The sequence below is a fragment of the Aphelocoma coerulescens genome, chromosome 4, assembly GCF_041296385.1.
Source record: "Aphelocoma coerulescens isolate FSJ_1873_10779 chromosome 4, UR_Acoe_1.0, whole genome shotgun sequence".
Classification (NCBI taxonomy): Eukaryota; Metazoa; Chordata; class Aves; order Passeriformes; family Corvidae; genus Aphelocoma; species Aphelocoma coerulescens.
The window spans coordinates 78,557,248-78,570,320 of record NC_091017.1 but is presented as its reverse complement, the minus strand read 5'-3'; the positions used below and the strand labels follow the sequence as shown (position 1 = coordinate 78,570,320).

At 53.1% G+C, this 13,073-nt stretch overlaps 1 protein-coding gene across 2 annotated transcripts in view; it reads left to right on the top strand.

Moving 5' to 3' along the window:
- EXOC6B (exocyst complex component 6B) overlaps positions 1-13,073 on the top strand; it is a 267,635-nt gene that overhangs the window by 198,516 nt on the left and 56,046 nt on the right. The window lies entirely within an intron of this gene.

Below are 13,073 nucleotides of genomic sequence, written 5' to 3'. Positions count from 1 at the left end.
CCTGGCCAACGGGGCCATTGTGCTGCCCTTGGCTTCTGCGGCCACGGCGCGGAGGGACCGCGGCGACTCCGCGGCCGACGCCGAGCAGGTGCTGGGAACAGAGAGAGCAGTGATGCAGAGCCCGCCCGCCTCGGGGACCTTTGTTCCCAGAGAATGCCCACGGAGGCGTTTGCGAGGGCGGAGGAATTTGCATTCCCCTGTGCCCGTGCCCATTTGTGTCCCTCTCTGTGTCCCTCTCTGTGTCCCTCTGCGGCTCAGCCACCCCCCCGCCCCAGTCCCCTCTTCCACAGATGCTCCCTGGCCAGGAATGACAAAGTGGCTCTTGGGGAAGATGGTTGGGGAAGGCTCCACCCATCGGTGGCCACCTCTGGAGGGGGCCCCGTTGGAGCCAAGTTGACCATAGCAGGTACTGAGGCCTTTGTGGGGCTTGGCAGCCAATTTTGGGAAAAGGGCCATTCTGGGGAGTCATTTGTTTGGGGAGAAATGGGCATTATTGATACACTAGGCCGGGGGGAAAAGTGAGGTGGTCCTGTCATCTCTTGGCACTGAAGATGGATGGGTTGGAGAGAAAGTCTGAATGAAGTAAGACTCAATGACTGATGCTTCTCTCCTATTAAAACAATCTTTTTTTGTCTGTTAAACCCCCCTGGCTTTGTCCCTGCTGCCATCATGATGCAGTGCCTCTTGTTCGCGGGGTTGACGTCGTTTGCATTCTGAAAACTTTCGGGTGCCGAGGGTATTTCTTAAATCTGCATAATCCCTTGTATCGATGATCTTACCCTGCCTCTGATTCGTGCTGGAGCTGCTTTCAGCCCGCCAGGGTTTGAGACCTCCTCAGAATCCAATTGATGTGCAGGGAGCCATCTGTCATCCCATGACACTTCTGTTAACTTTAATAACATCAGGACGCCGCTTTTCGGGCCCGGGCCTGCCAGGAACTGCCAAATTTGTTTGCAGAATGGTCCCAACAGCTCCATGGGAGAGGTGTGTGTTATCACCAGGCTGTGTTGACACTTTTATCTTCATTAGCTCCTTGGCACTTTATTGACTGCGGCGCTCAACGCACCCGCGGCCTCCTGGGTGTAAGGAAATGTGGAAGCTTTGGGCCTTTTCCAAGCACCAGGCCATGAATGCAGGGATTTTGGAAGGGGAAGCTGGGGCTCTTGGAAGAATGAAATGCCTGAAAACGGCTCGGTGGGGTCAAGCCAGTGAAACATTGGTGCAGTTCCTAAGTGCAGCCAAAGGGACCCAGCTCGGGTGAGGAGGACGCGGAGCAGGAGCCTCTCCAGTCCTCCTCCTCTGCCCGATGGGAGTCTTTGGGCACGGAGGTTTCCTCTTTGTTTTGGGAGGTGCTCCCAAGTTTTGTTCTTGCATTTAAAAATAGCAGCACCTCTGAATCTCAAGGCCAAGGATTGGAGCAGCCCGGGACAGTGGGAGGTGTCCCTGCCCATGGCAGGGGTGGGACTGGATTGGCTTTAAGGTCCCTTCCACCCCAAACCATTCCAGGACTCTGTGAACGTGCAAGGAGAAAGAGGAGATACAGGTTTCAGGTGAGGATGGGAAGTCCTGGATCTCCTGGATAATGGATGGTTATTGATGAGGGGAAAAGGGAGGTGTTGTACAGATAATGGACAACATCTCCTTGCTCCAAGCAGAGAAGAATCAACCTCTCCCTGACTTACTGGGTTTATCAATAGCGTGCAAAGATGAGGCAGTTCCCGCTCCCTGGCCCTGTCAGTGACCTGAGCCGGTGCCACCTTGGAATGTGTCACCAAACTCCATCCAGGCAAGGCTCTGGTGGCTGCTCTGTGGCCACCAGACCTCCAACACTCCCAGCACTTCTTGTTGGACTGCAGCTCCAGCTGGGAGCAGGGATAGGTAGGAAGGTCATGGATGAAGGTACAGCAAGGAGTCTTCGTCTTGTCTTGAAATGATTCTTTTTGGACATTGTATTCTTTCTCTTTTAAGCCATGAAATTAAACCGAAGCAGGGGAGATTGGAGGAAGAAATTCCTCTCAGGGAGGGTGGGGAGGGGCTGGGCTGGAATTGCCAGAGCAGCTGGGGCTGCCCCTGGATCCCTGGCAGTGCCCAAGGCCAGGCTGGACACTGGGGCTTGGATCCACCTGGGACAGTGGGAGGTGTCCCTGCCCATGGCAGGGGTGGCACTGGATGAGTTTTAATGTTCCATCCAACCCAAACCATTCCATGATTCCATGAATGGCACCACACCATTGATTTAAATGGGATGACCTGGCTTGGGAATGGAGGGAGGAAAAATGACTGGGCAAAAATTCACCAAAGTAGGGAAATTGAAGAGATTTCCCTCTCTTCCCAACATATTTCAGTAGGAGCTGTTACAAGACAGTTGTAAATCCGAGAGCATTCTCAAAGTAATGGGGGATGATTAAGGGAATGAGCAAAATTGATGAAATATGAAGTGATAGGAAAATGTGGTGACTTGGTTTGTGCCTTGGTACAGATCCCAGTAGTGGGAAATAAGCCTTAAAAAGATGTCATTGTTTAAAGGCATCAGTTTGTCCTTGTTCAGAGCAGCAGACTCAAGTTTAGTACATCCAAATCCTGATTTTCCCCTTGTGCCCAAGGAAATCAGGACCAATTCCATCCCTCTCTGGAAAAGAGGAAGAGTCAAGCACAGACAATCAAAATCACTATTTTGAGCAGACAGTAAATGTAAAATGGGGCTTGATTTCCTATTCTGGGACAATTCTAAATCCATAAATACCCTTAATGAAGCCACGAAGGAAACCAAGTTCCATCTCAAGTCCTTCTGTAGGAGTGAGGCTCAAATATTTAAGGTTTTACAAGGAAGGAATATTTGTTTTCCCCCCTTCCAGTTTAAACTTTGCTGTTGCCTACTCAGTGCTGTATTTTAGAAATCTGAAATAAATTTAGCCCCCTAAATAACCTTGCTGAAATTTGAGATAATCAACTCTTCCCCAAATACCCCCGAGTGTCCAAATGCCACTGCAGATCTCCAGGTGCTCTCAGGTCATTCCCAAGCCTGCACATGGAATCATTCCCTGTTCTCCCTGCAGCTCCTGGGCAGCTGGAAGCGTTTCAGGGTTTGGTTTTCATGGGTTTCTTGTGAGGAAGGTGCTGGAAGAGGAGGGGTTTGTGCTGGCCTGCGAGGTCCCTGCAATCCCCGGCCACGCCGATCTCTCCTAGAAGCCAGATCAGCGCTCGTGGCTGCCTTCCAAGGAAAATCTGTCTCCAGCACTCGAGGAATTTCACTCTGGGCTCTGGGGAGGGAACGTACTCGGTGATTAGAGCTCCCTCCTCTCAGCCGCTCTGTCTGTCCAGGGAGTTGTAAATCCCGAGTGCGGAATTTCCTCCGCAAGCGCCAGCTTCAGCTCTGAGGGGTGTTTGGACAGAGGCAGGTGGGAACCCCCCGGACTGAGGCACCTGGATGCCCAAGGGATGAGGACAGGGAGGTTCTGCTCGTCTCCCCCAGCAGTTTTCTGCTTTGCTTCATGCAAACTTGGTGGGTTTGAATTTGAGCATCAGCTCCTCAAACTCCATCAGTGAGGTTAAGACAGGCAAGGTCAGGGTTAGGTGGGATTTGGGAAGGAATTGCTGGCTGGGAGGGTGGGGAGGGGCTGGGCTGGAATTGCCAGGGCAGCTGGGGCTGCCCCTGGATCCTTGGGAATGTCCAAGGCCAGGCTGGACACTGGGGCTTGGATCCAGCTGGGATGGTGGGAGGTGTCCCTGCCATGGCAGGGGTGGAGTGGGATGATTTTAAGGTTCCTTCCGAAGCCAGCCATTCCATGCCTCTGTGCCACTGCTTGTCCCGTAGGAAATGCTTTGTGTGTATTTTTCCCGTGTTGGAATCCAGCTGTGGTTATTGTGGGATCCTGCTGGACCCCAGCCAGCTGGGAGTGGGAAGTCTCCCTCTGATACATTCACTTTTCTCTTATTACCCCTGATAGAGACACTTAATAAAAGAATGATCCCCTTGGGAACACAATTCCCTTCCATCCCCGCTCCGCGATAGAATCCCAAAACCATGGAATGGTTTTGGTGGGAGGGACCTTAAAGCCCATCCAGCCCCACCCCTACCATGGGCAGGGACACCTTTCACTACCCCAGGCTGCTCCAAGCCCCATCCAGCCTGGCTGTGGACACTTCCAGGGATCCAGGGGCATCCATGACCTCGCACAGGTTTCCTCTCTCCCTGCGCTGTGCAGTCACCAGATGTTCCCTTTGTTTTCAGTCCTGCACCTTTTTGTCTCCAAACAAGAACCAAGATAGAGAAGCAGAGCTGCAGCGTGAGCTCATCCCTGAGCCTCACATTCCAGAAGCCTGGATTCCTGGGCTCTGTGCCTGGCTTTAAGGGAGCCACCTGCTCCCTTGGAGGGAGCAGCGAGTGTGAGGTGACTCCGGGAGCTCCGGCTGTGCTGGAATGGGGAGCACCCCCCGCTTCTTATTGAACACCAGCTGATAAATCAGGTGTTTGAAACCCCCTCCGACTTGGTTGTTGGCTGCTCTAAAGGCACTGGGAGGCCTGGAATTGTGTCCTTGGGTCAGGCACTGGGACAGCTCCCCAGGGAATGGGCACGTTCCCAAGGCTGACGGAGCTCCAGGAGCACTGGGGCAATGCTCCCAGGGATGTGCAGGGTGGGCTTGTGGGGATGTCCTGGGCAGGGGAGGAGTTGGACTCAATCCTTGTGGATCTCTTTCCACTCAGGACATTCCATGAGATGCGTCCCTGTTTCCTGCTGCTTCTGTGTGCTCCAGGGCTTCCATCCCCCAGCTGGTGGCTGAGGGAATGCCCTTGGAAATTGGGGTGAAGGTCCGTCCCCTTGATGTGACACTGGTGGCTCTGGCCACCTCTCAGCTCTGTCACCTGAGGCATTTTGGTGGTGGGAAGGTCGAGCCAGTCCCTCCAGTCACTCCAAGGCAGCATCCCAGAGGGCCTGAGGGTTCATTCCCACCAGGCAGGGAGCTCCAGGTTGTTTTTTTAACTTGTTTTTGTGTTTTATGGTTAAATGTGGTTTCCCAGCCATAAAAACTCAGGAGATGTTTGGGGAGCAGAGCAAAACCAAGACTTTGGGTGAACCCAGAGCCATCCTGAGCCTCTGCTCAGCAAACTGGTTTGGCTGATTCTTTGCAGCTTGTTTGGCTGGAAGATACAACAGCAGCTGAGCTCAGGGATGATCAATTAACCCAACTCCCGCCGAGGTGTCTCCTCTCGCATGTCCCTGCTTGTGTCTCCAGGGTTTCTGCTGGGAGAGCAGCTCCTGCAGCTCTGTTGCCGCGTTAGTCACTGGGTGCAGGAGGGCAGAGATGAAAAGGTGACTCACGAGGGGTTTTCAGCTCATTTCAGTCGCTGTTTTTCATCTCCAAATTGTTCCGTTGGCTCCATCCCCCTCCCCCACTGCCCTGCCCGGCCTCGGAGCTCGGCTGGTTCTTGGAATTCCCTCTCTCTGCTCCAGCCAAAGAGGGATCTGAGCCACTGGGGTTTGTCCAGAGCACCTGTGGCTGCCCCTGGATCCCTGGAAATGTCCCAGGCCAGGCTGGACAGGGCTTGGAGCAGCCTGGGATGGTGGAAGGTGTCCCTGTCCATCCAAGAGGGTTGGAACGGGATGATCTCCATGGTCCACAACCCAACCCATTCCACGCCTCCATGATTTGGAGAAGCCAGGTTGTACTTTCGTGTTTCTGCTCACCTTCTGTGTTTAGGGCCCTTTGCAAGGGACAGCATTTGCATTTTGCATCTCTCTTGTTTTATAGTCAGCACAGAATCACCCAGGCTGGGAAACACCATCAGCTCCAACCAGAAACCTCTCCCGTTCTCCCTGTTTTCCTGCATCCCTTCACTCCTGTGGATCCTCTCCTTGCTTAACAACACTTTAATTATTGAACCATTTTCTCTGTGGCCTCTGCCACGGTGTCCTGTCCAGCCCAGTCATCCAAACCCCTTTTCCAGCTCTCGACCCCACAGCTCCCAAATGCAGCAAGGGAAACACTGAATTCCAGAATTCCCTGCATCTTTCCTGGCAAACCCCTTGAGCACTCAGGAAGCAGAGGTGTGAAGACACAGGTTCCAGTGTCAGCCCTAATTCCTCCTTTCCCAGCAGTGAGAGGTTGGAGCTGGTTGGATCATCACCCTTAAATCCAGGATTTTGCTGTAAAGATCCTGTCTCCAGGCTCTTAATTGCTTTTGTGGCTCCTCTCCAAGTTCCTTCCACTGATTGGTATCTCCTGGATCATTTATCCAGCGTTATTAATCACCTTCGTTAAGGTGGTGCCCACAGGCCATCGAAAAGTGCCCATTTTGCTGCTTCTTGTGCGGACACGAAGCCCTGAAGAGTCTGAAGAGATAATGGAGGGCAGCAAGGGCAGGTGTCTGACTTCCAGCTGAGCTAATTACTGATAATTAAAGGATATTTTGTTTCCTAACACCCCTGAATGTGATGGAGGCTTCTCCAGGTACCCATAACTACATCAGCTTCCCAGAAGTTGTTGTTATTATTAATATTAATATTATCGCCTTCATCCTCTGTCCCACCTCTCTGCTTCCAGAAACCCAAATTCTCCTGGTTTTCCTGAATGCCTGGGGAAGCCAAAGCAAAGCTGCAGTTCATTCCTGGTGGGCCTCAGGGGTGGCCGAGTGTCCTCTCCATCGGCAGGGGAGAGACAATCGTTTCGTTCACACAAAAGAAGTCCTGTACACTGGATTTCTCCTTTCAGAAATGCCTGGACTCGCCTGCTAAATCCATAACTGGAATTCATTTACCTTTGAAAATATCGGAAGTTACAGATTTATTGAGTTAAAGGGCTGGACAATCCTTTCCAGAAAGAAATCTTCCCTAATACCCAACCTGAACCTCCCTTGGCACAACTTGAGGCTGTTTCCTTTTCCTGTTGCTTTTTGCTTGGGAGAAGGGACCATTCCCCCTTAGTCCAAGTACTGAGGCGTCTCCATCCGTCCCTCTCCCACCCCATGGCTCCCTAAAAACTTGGAAGAGGTGGAAAAACAGAAAGATAAGATGGAGGGAAACCAAAATTATCAACCCAAAAGCTGCAGATGTTCAATGAGGGGCCCTTTTTTGGCTTTGTTTCCTGCTCCCAGTATCACCTGATCCTTGTGCCTTGGTGTTCACGTGTGACCCCCCCGGTAGTGACATCAGACCGAGGCATTTTCCCTGGAAAACCAGCTGGATCTGGGTCAAAATCTGTCCCAGGGCAGTTGGGAGACATTTAAGAAGCAGCAAGAGATGGTTTAGGAGATCTTTTGGGACCTGAAGTTCAGGCTGAGCTCCAACCCATGGCCCTGCTCTCCCAGGCGTTGACACCTCTGGCACTGCTCACCTGTTGTACTGAGAGCGCCGAGAACCAGCACGAGTCCAGCTTCAGGATAAGTGGCCAAAAAGGCTGTATTTAATTCCATAAATCAGCTTAGATGGCCGAAAAGGCTGTATTTAATTCCATAAATCAGCTTAGATGGCCAAAAAGGCTGTATTTAATTCCATAAGTCAGCTTAGATGGCCTCGTTCACAAGGGTGCCATGACCCCGTTGGTCGCTTGGCCATCCACCCTCTAGAACGATCGGTGCAGGTTCCACAACGCCCGTTCAAAATATTTTCTCCACTTGTTGGAACCCCAAGTGCAGGGAGTGTTTTTCTCCCTGTTCTGAAAGACCCATCCCCCCAGAAAAACACTGTTTCTAACCTTAATCCATGGAGAAAGCTGCCAAGGCTCTGGGATGAATTAGAATCTACAGTTAGGTGGTGGTATAATACATAGTTCGTTACGGGGTGAAAAAGTGAGAGTTTTTGGGTTTATTAGTATGGTAAGTGGATGAAGGCAAGATGGAGGATCCCTGTGGTTTTTCAGGTCTCCTTTCTTTCACCTACTCCTTTTTCTGCCGTGTTGGTGGCACAGAATGATCGGTGAGGAAATGCCACCGTACAGGGCTATGTGAATGGATAGTTCATTAGGCACTGGTAGAAAAGTCAAAATAATGTACGTACTTAGCAACTATTGGGTAATTTACCTTTAAAAGGCCTTGAGTTTTCCTGCAGTTGCCTTTTGGTATCTGCTCTGCTTCACGCTGTGCTGCCGGCGTGTAAATTACTGATAAGATACAATAAACAGCCTGAAGACCGAGAAGATCCAAAAGTCCCGCTCATCTCTTACTCCTGGCAAGGACTTTCTCCCCCATCCGGGGAGGACATGTGGGAGTCAAAAACCAATCCAATGTACATCCAATGTACCAAAACAAGACGGGAAAACAAACCCCAGGTGCAGAGATGGAGAATTCATTTACAAAACCCTCTTCACTGTTTCTCAGCTAAAGCATGAGAAAGGAAAAACTCCACAAGATGCTGTAGCAGCTGGGAAATTCCTCAGCTCCTTCCTAGCTTGTTAGTGTCCATGCTCACCCTTCCCAGAATTGCCATGGGGAGCGCTGCTCCACGTTGGACTCCCAGCAGAGATGATCTGTACATCCATTTTTCCTCCCTTCCTGTGGATCCACGTGCTCAGCCGTGGGCTGCTGGGCAGACCCTGCCCGGGCAGCCGGCAGGGATCCCTCGGGCTGTGGCCAGCCCGGAGCTCCAGGAAGGACATTCCAGAGGCTTGGCCAAACCACTCTGTTTCTTCCTTGTCAGGCTCAGGGCACATTTGTTTTTTTTTTTTTTCCGATGCCCAAAGCCCAACAGTGTTGGAGAAGGGCACATGGAGTGGTTTATTTATTTTTAAATCAGTGTTAACTGCCTGACTCACAAAGGAAGGATCCTCCAAAGTTTGGGCTGGAAATCCAAGCTGCCTCTCGCTGTGCTCTGCGGAAAAGGGATGGGAAGAGGGCAGGAAACACAGAAGCAGGAGCTCGGAGCAGATTTAGAGCCTTAACTCTGGTTTTTCCTGCCCTGGTGGGTTTAAACTGGTCTTAGTGTTGCTTTAAACCCAGCCTTTTGTGGTTCAGTCCCATTAAAATCACACGGATCCCTCTGCCCTTCGGCTGCTCAGGCGCCGAGGCCATCACTCTCCATCCAGGAGGGGATGCAGTGGCATGGGGAGGACTTCAAAGTGCCTGGGTGCTCCCCAGAGGCTCCAAACAAAAAAAAAACACGGAGTGCAAACGTGTCCTGTTAGCACTTGTGGGAGGCGGGGAGCGCTGCCGGGGCTTCTGGGCACTGGGGATTGTGGAGCGTGTCGACACTTGGCCCCGTGGAACAATAAAAGCAAACAAACAATCAAATCCTCTTCCACTGGGAGCCTTTCAGACAAAGGGAATAAAGGGAGGAAATGAGGAGCTGGAGAGCGAGGAGTGGAGTTCGGTGCCTCGTGGTTGGGTGCTGGATTCCTCGGGATGCCGCGCGGGCAGGGCATGGAGCGGGGATGGACGCTGGCAGCGGGACGTGGGGAGGTGGGAGGTGCCTTTCCCACATGAATCATGGAATCATGGAATGGCTTGGGCTGGAAGGGACCCCAAAGATCCTCTCATTCCAACCCCCTGCCATGGGCAGGGGCACCTGCCACTATCCCAGGGTGCTCCAGCCTGGCCTTGGACACTTCCAGGGATGGGGAGTGACTCCAGCCTGGTCTGGTGGAATTTTATGGTTAAACAAGGCACCACTCCCGGGGACTCCATGGGGAACCTCATCCCAAGGGGACCTTACCCTGGGCCAGGAACGTGTTTCCATCAGGTTTTATTCCTACAAGACTCACCTGGAGCCTCTGGCTCCTCCTGAGCACCCTCTGGCTGCCCCTGGTCCATCCTCCCTGGAGCAGGAGCGGGGCTGTGCTGTAGGAGCCAGGATCTCCTTCCCGAGATTCCTTCCCTGTAATTGCAGCCACTCATCCGACCGGGAAAACGGACACCACCGGAGCTGCAGGGCCCACATTCCCCTTTATCCTGCGGATGGGGCTGGGATTGATGGGAACAGAGAGGGCCAGAGGTGGGTGCCCTTCACCTCCACAGCCCCAGCTGGGAAACCGAACCCACCCCGGTGATCCGGGAGCTGCCGCTCCTGGGGGCTGAGGAGGAGCTGTCCATAAAGGAGCTTTTATGGAGCTGCCTTTCATGACATCCAACCTTCCCCTGGTGCCATGTGGGGTTTCCCCCCGGGAGCTCCTGTTGCCGCCGTGGCAGGGAAGCGTTGCCGGGTTTCCCTGGAATGGGATCCCGCAGCCGGATCGTGGTGGGTGGTCAGGGAAGTTGTGCAGAGCTCCCTTGCCTTTGAAGCCGTTGGGAAACTTTATCCCAGTGCATCCCTGTAATTCTTCTCCTTGGGACCTCCCAAGGGCAGCTGGATCATTTCAGAGCAGGGCAACTTTAGCTCCTGAAAAACCTTGGGAGTCATCTTCCCGGGATAGCACCATGGGATGAGGGACAGGACCACTTCGGCTCTTCCCCATCAAGGTGACTTTGATTGCAAGGCCTTGGGCACGCGTATCCCTCAGGAATGAGGCATTAATTCCCTCCCAGACACACAGTCCCAGAGCAATCTGTTCTCGGAGTCTCCCATTGATTTCTTTTCCCGTCGGATTTAAGGAGCACAAATATTGAGCGGCGCTCGTGGAGCGCTGGACACGTGGATTAGGAGGGTAATCAGTGAGATAAGGCCGGTGAGGAAAGGCAGGGGACTGATGGGGGCAAGGCAGAGGAGAGGGAGCTCGACCTCTTCGTGCCTCAAGGGGTGGAGAGGAACCGCAGGAATGACGATGTGGAGCTGTGGAAGAATCCATCAGGGAGCAGATCTCTCGGAATACGTTAAGAATTGGGATTAAGATGATTTTAATGTGGTATTGCAGCCCAGAACTCGGGGGTCACTTGAGGTGAACGTGCTGCACGTCCCACCCAGCAGCACCGGCCCTTCCCAGCTGTCATTTTATTGATGGGTTGACAGCAAGGTGGCACTGTATAGCCAGGAACATCGCACCGGGATCGATTCCAGCTTCCCTGTTGGATTGACGGAATCAGAGGTTGGTTTTTCAATTAATTAGCTCCCCGCCATCCCAGGATAAAAATGGTCATTTCCATTCCTGGAGGTTCTGCCGATCCCAGGGCGCGTGGGTTTGGTTTAGCTGCTGTTAAATGTATAAATGGGTTATTTTTAGGCTGGGTCTGCTGGGAGAGTTTCGAGGTTGATCTGGTGAGAGTGGGAAGTTTTGTGCTCTGGCTCGAAATCGCTGTCTCAGTGTTTTAAGAGCATATTTCCTATACAATTCCTATCGGAGGAAGGGTTGTCAGCGCTGAAACAGAACTTCCCAGGGCGCTGGGGTGGCGTCCCCATGCCTGGAGGGATTTCAGAGCCCTGTGGATGTGGCACTTGGGGACATGGGCAGTGGTGGCCTGGGCAGTGCTGGGGAAGAGTTGGACTCGATCTTGGAGGGCTTTTCCAGCCCAGATGATCCTGTGGTTGTCCAGGTGTGTCAATGTTGCTGTCGGAGAAGCCCGGAGGTGTCCCAGCTGTCCACAAAGGATAAGTAGATGGGACACAGGCTTTCAAGGGATTTGTGTCCCACTGGAGCAGCAGCTGGTGGAGGATTTTAGGTGCCTGAAATGGTGCCAGCCCCTTCACCGGAGGAGCCGAGCTGCTCGGCGTGACTGACGGCTGGGTAATCGGATGTGTGTCGGCAGCTGTCCTGGGGACCGAGCGGAGCTGCGAGGTCCCAGCTCTGCTTCCAGGGGAAGGATGGGGGCTGAGGTGGGGTTTGTTCCAGTCCTGGGCTGGGCATGTTCCAGCTGCGCTCAACCAGCTTCACTTCCCAGCTTTAAATGCACTCCTGCCGTTTCAGGGAGGCAGGATTTGGGAATATGGTCTCCAAAAGGCCGTTCCTGAGGGGTGGAGGGGGAACAGCCGGGTGGGGGCCGGGATCTGCTCCCTGTGGGACAGGACAGGAGGAAACAGCCTCAGGCTGGGCCAGGGGAGATTCAGGTTGGATATTGGGGAGAATTTCTTAATGGAAAGGGCTGTCCAGACTGGAGTCCCCATCCCTGGAGGGATTTCAAAGCCGTGTGGGTGTGGCACTGGGGACATGGGCAGTGCTGGCCCTGGCAGTGCTGGGTGTCAGTGATCTGAGAGGACTTTTCCAACCTCAGTGATTCCATGATTCTGTGGTTCTTCACACCCAAAATGAACCAGCCAGGAATATCCTGGACTGATTTTCTGTCCTTTGGATTGACTTTGTATCCTGCCCTTTGATAAACCAAACACTTCATCCTGGAAATGGAACAAATTCACCAAAGCATCACGGATTTAACAAGATCAGAAGTCCCAAGTGCAGTTTGGACTAAATATTGGCACAAGCACCCTCATTATTCCCTGATTTTCTACCTATCCTGAACAACTCCGTGTGACCTCCAAGGTGGGATCAGGGAGTGCCAAGAGGGCTCCATGTGCTGGATGCACAGGGAGGAAGGGAGCAATTATCCTAATGGGCTTTAATTGCAGAATCACGGGATCATTGAGGTTGGAAAAGACCTCTGGGATCAGGGTTCCAGCCGTTGCTCGATGAGGATGGAGGTGGTCAGGCCACCAGAGCAGGGAGGTGGCGTTTGCTGCTGTGGGGTTTGTTGGGGGATCGGGGTGGACGTGGAGCCAGCCCGGCACACACCGACCCAGAGCTCAGAGCAGGTGTGGGACTGCACAGAGGGGTTCCTTCGGGACCAGGAGGACTTCCAGGAGTCCAAGACTGTCCAGGCAACGCAGAGAGAGAGAGGATCAGTCCATCAGTGGGAAGGGGCTGGAGCCCCAGGAGCGGCTGAGGGCAGGGATGGGGTGGGATGTTGGGAAGGAATTGCTGGCTGGGAGGGTGGGGAGGGGCTGGGCTGGAATTGCCAGAGCAGCTGGGGCTGCCCCTGGATCCCTGGCAGTGCCCAAGGCCAGGCTGGACACTGGGGCTTGGATCCACCTGGGACAGTGGGAGGTGTCCCTGCCTATGGCAGGGGTGGAGTGGGATGATTGTAAGATCCCTTCCAACCCAAACCATTCCATGATTGCATAATTCAACAATTCCCTCATTAATCCCATCCCAGAGAGAAGAAACTCCTGGTTTTTCCCTTTTCCAGAGCAGTTGTGACCCCAACTCTTTGCAGAGCACTG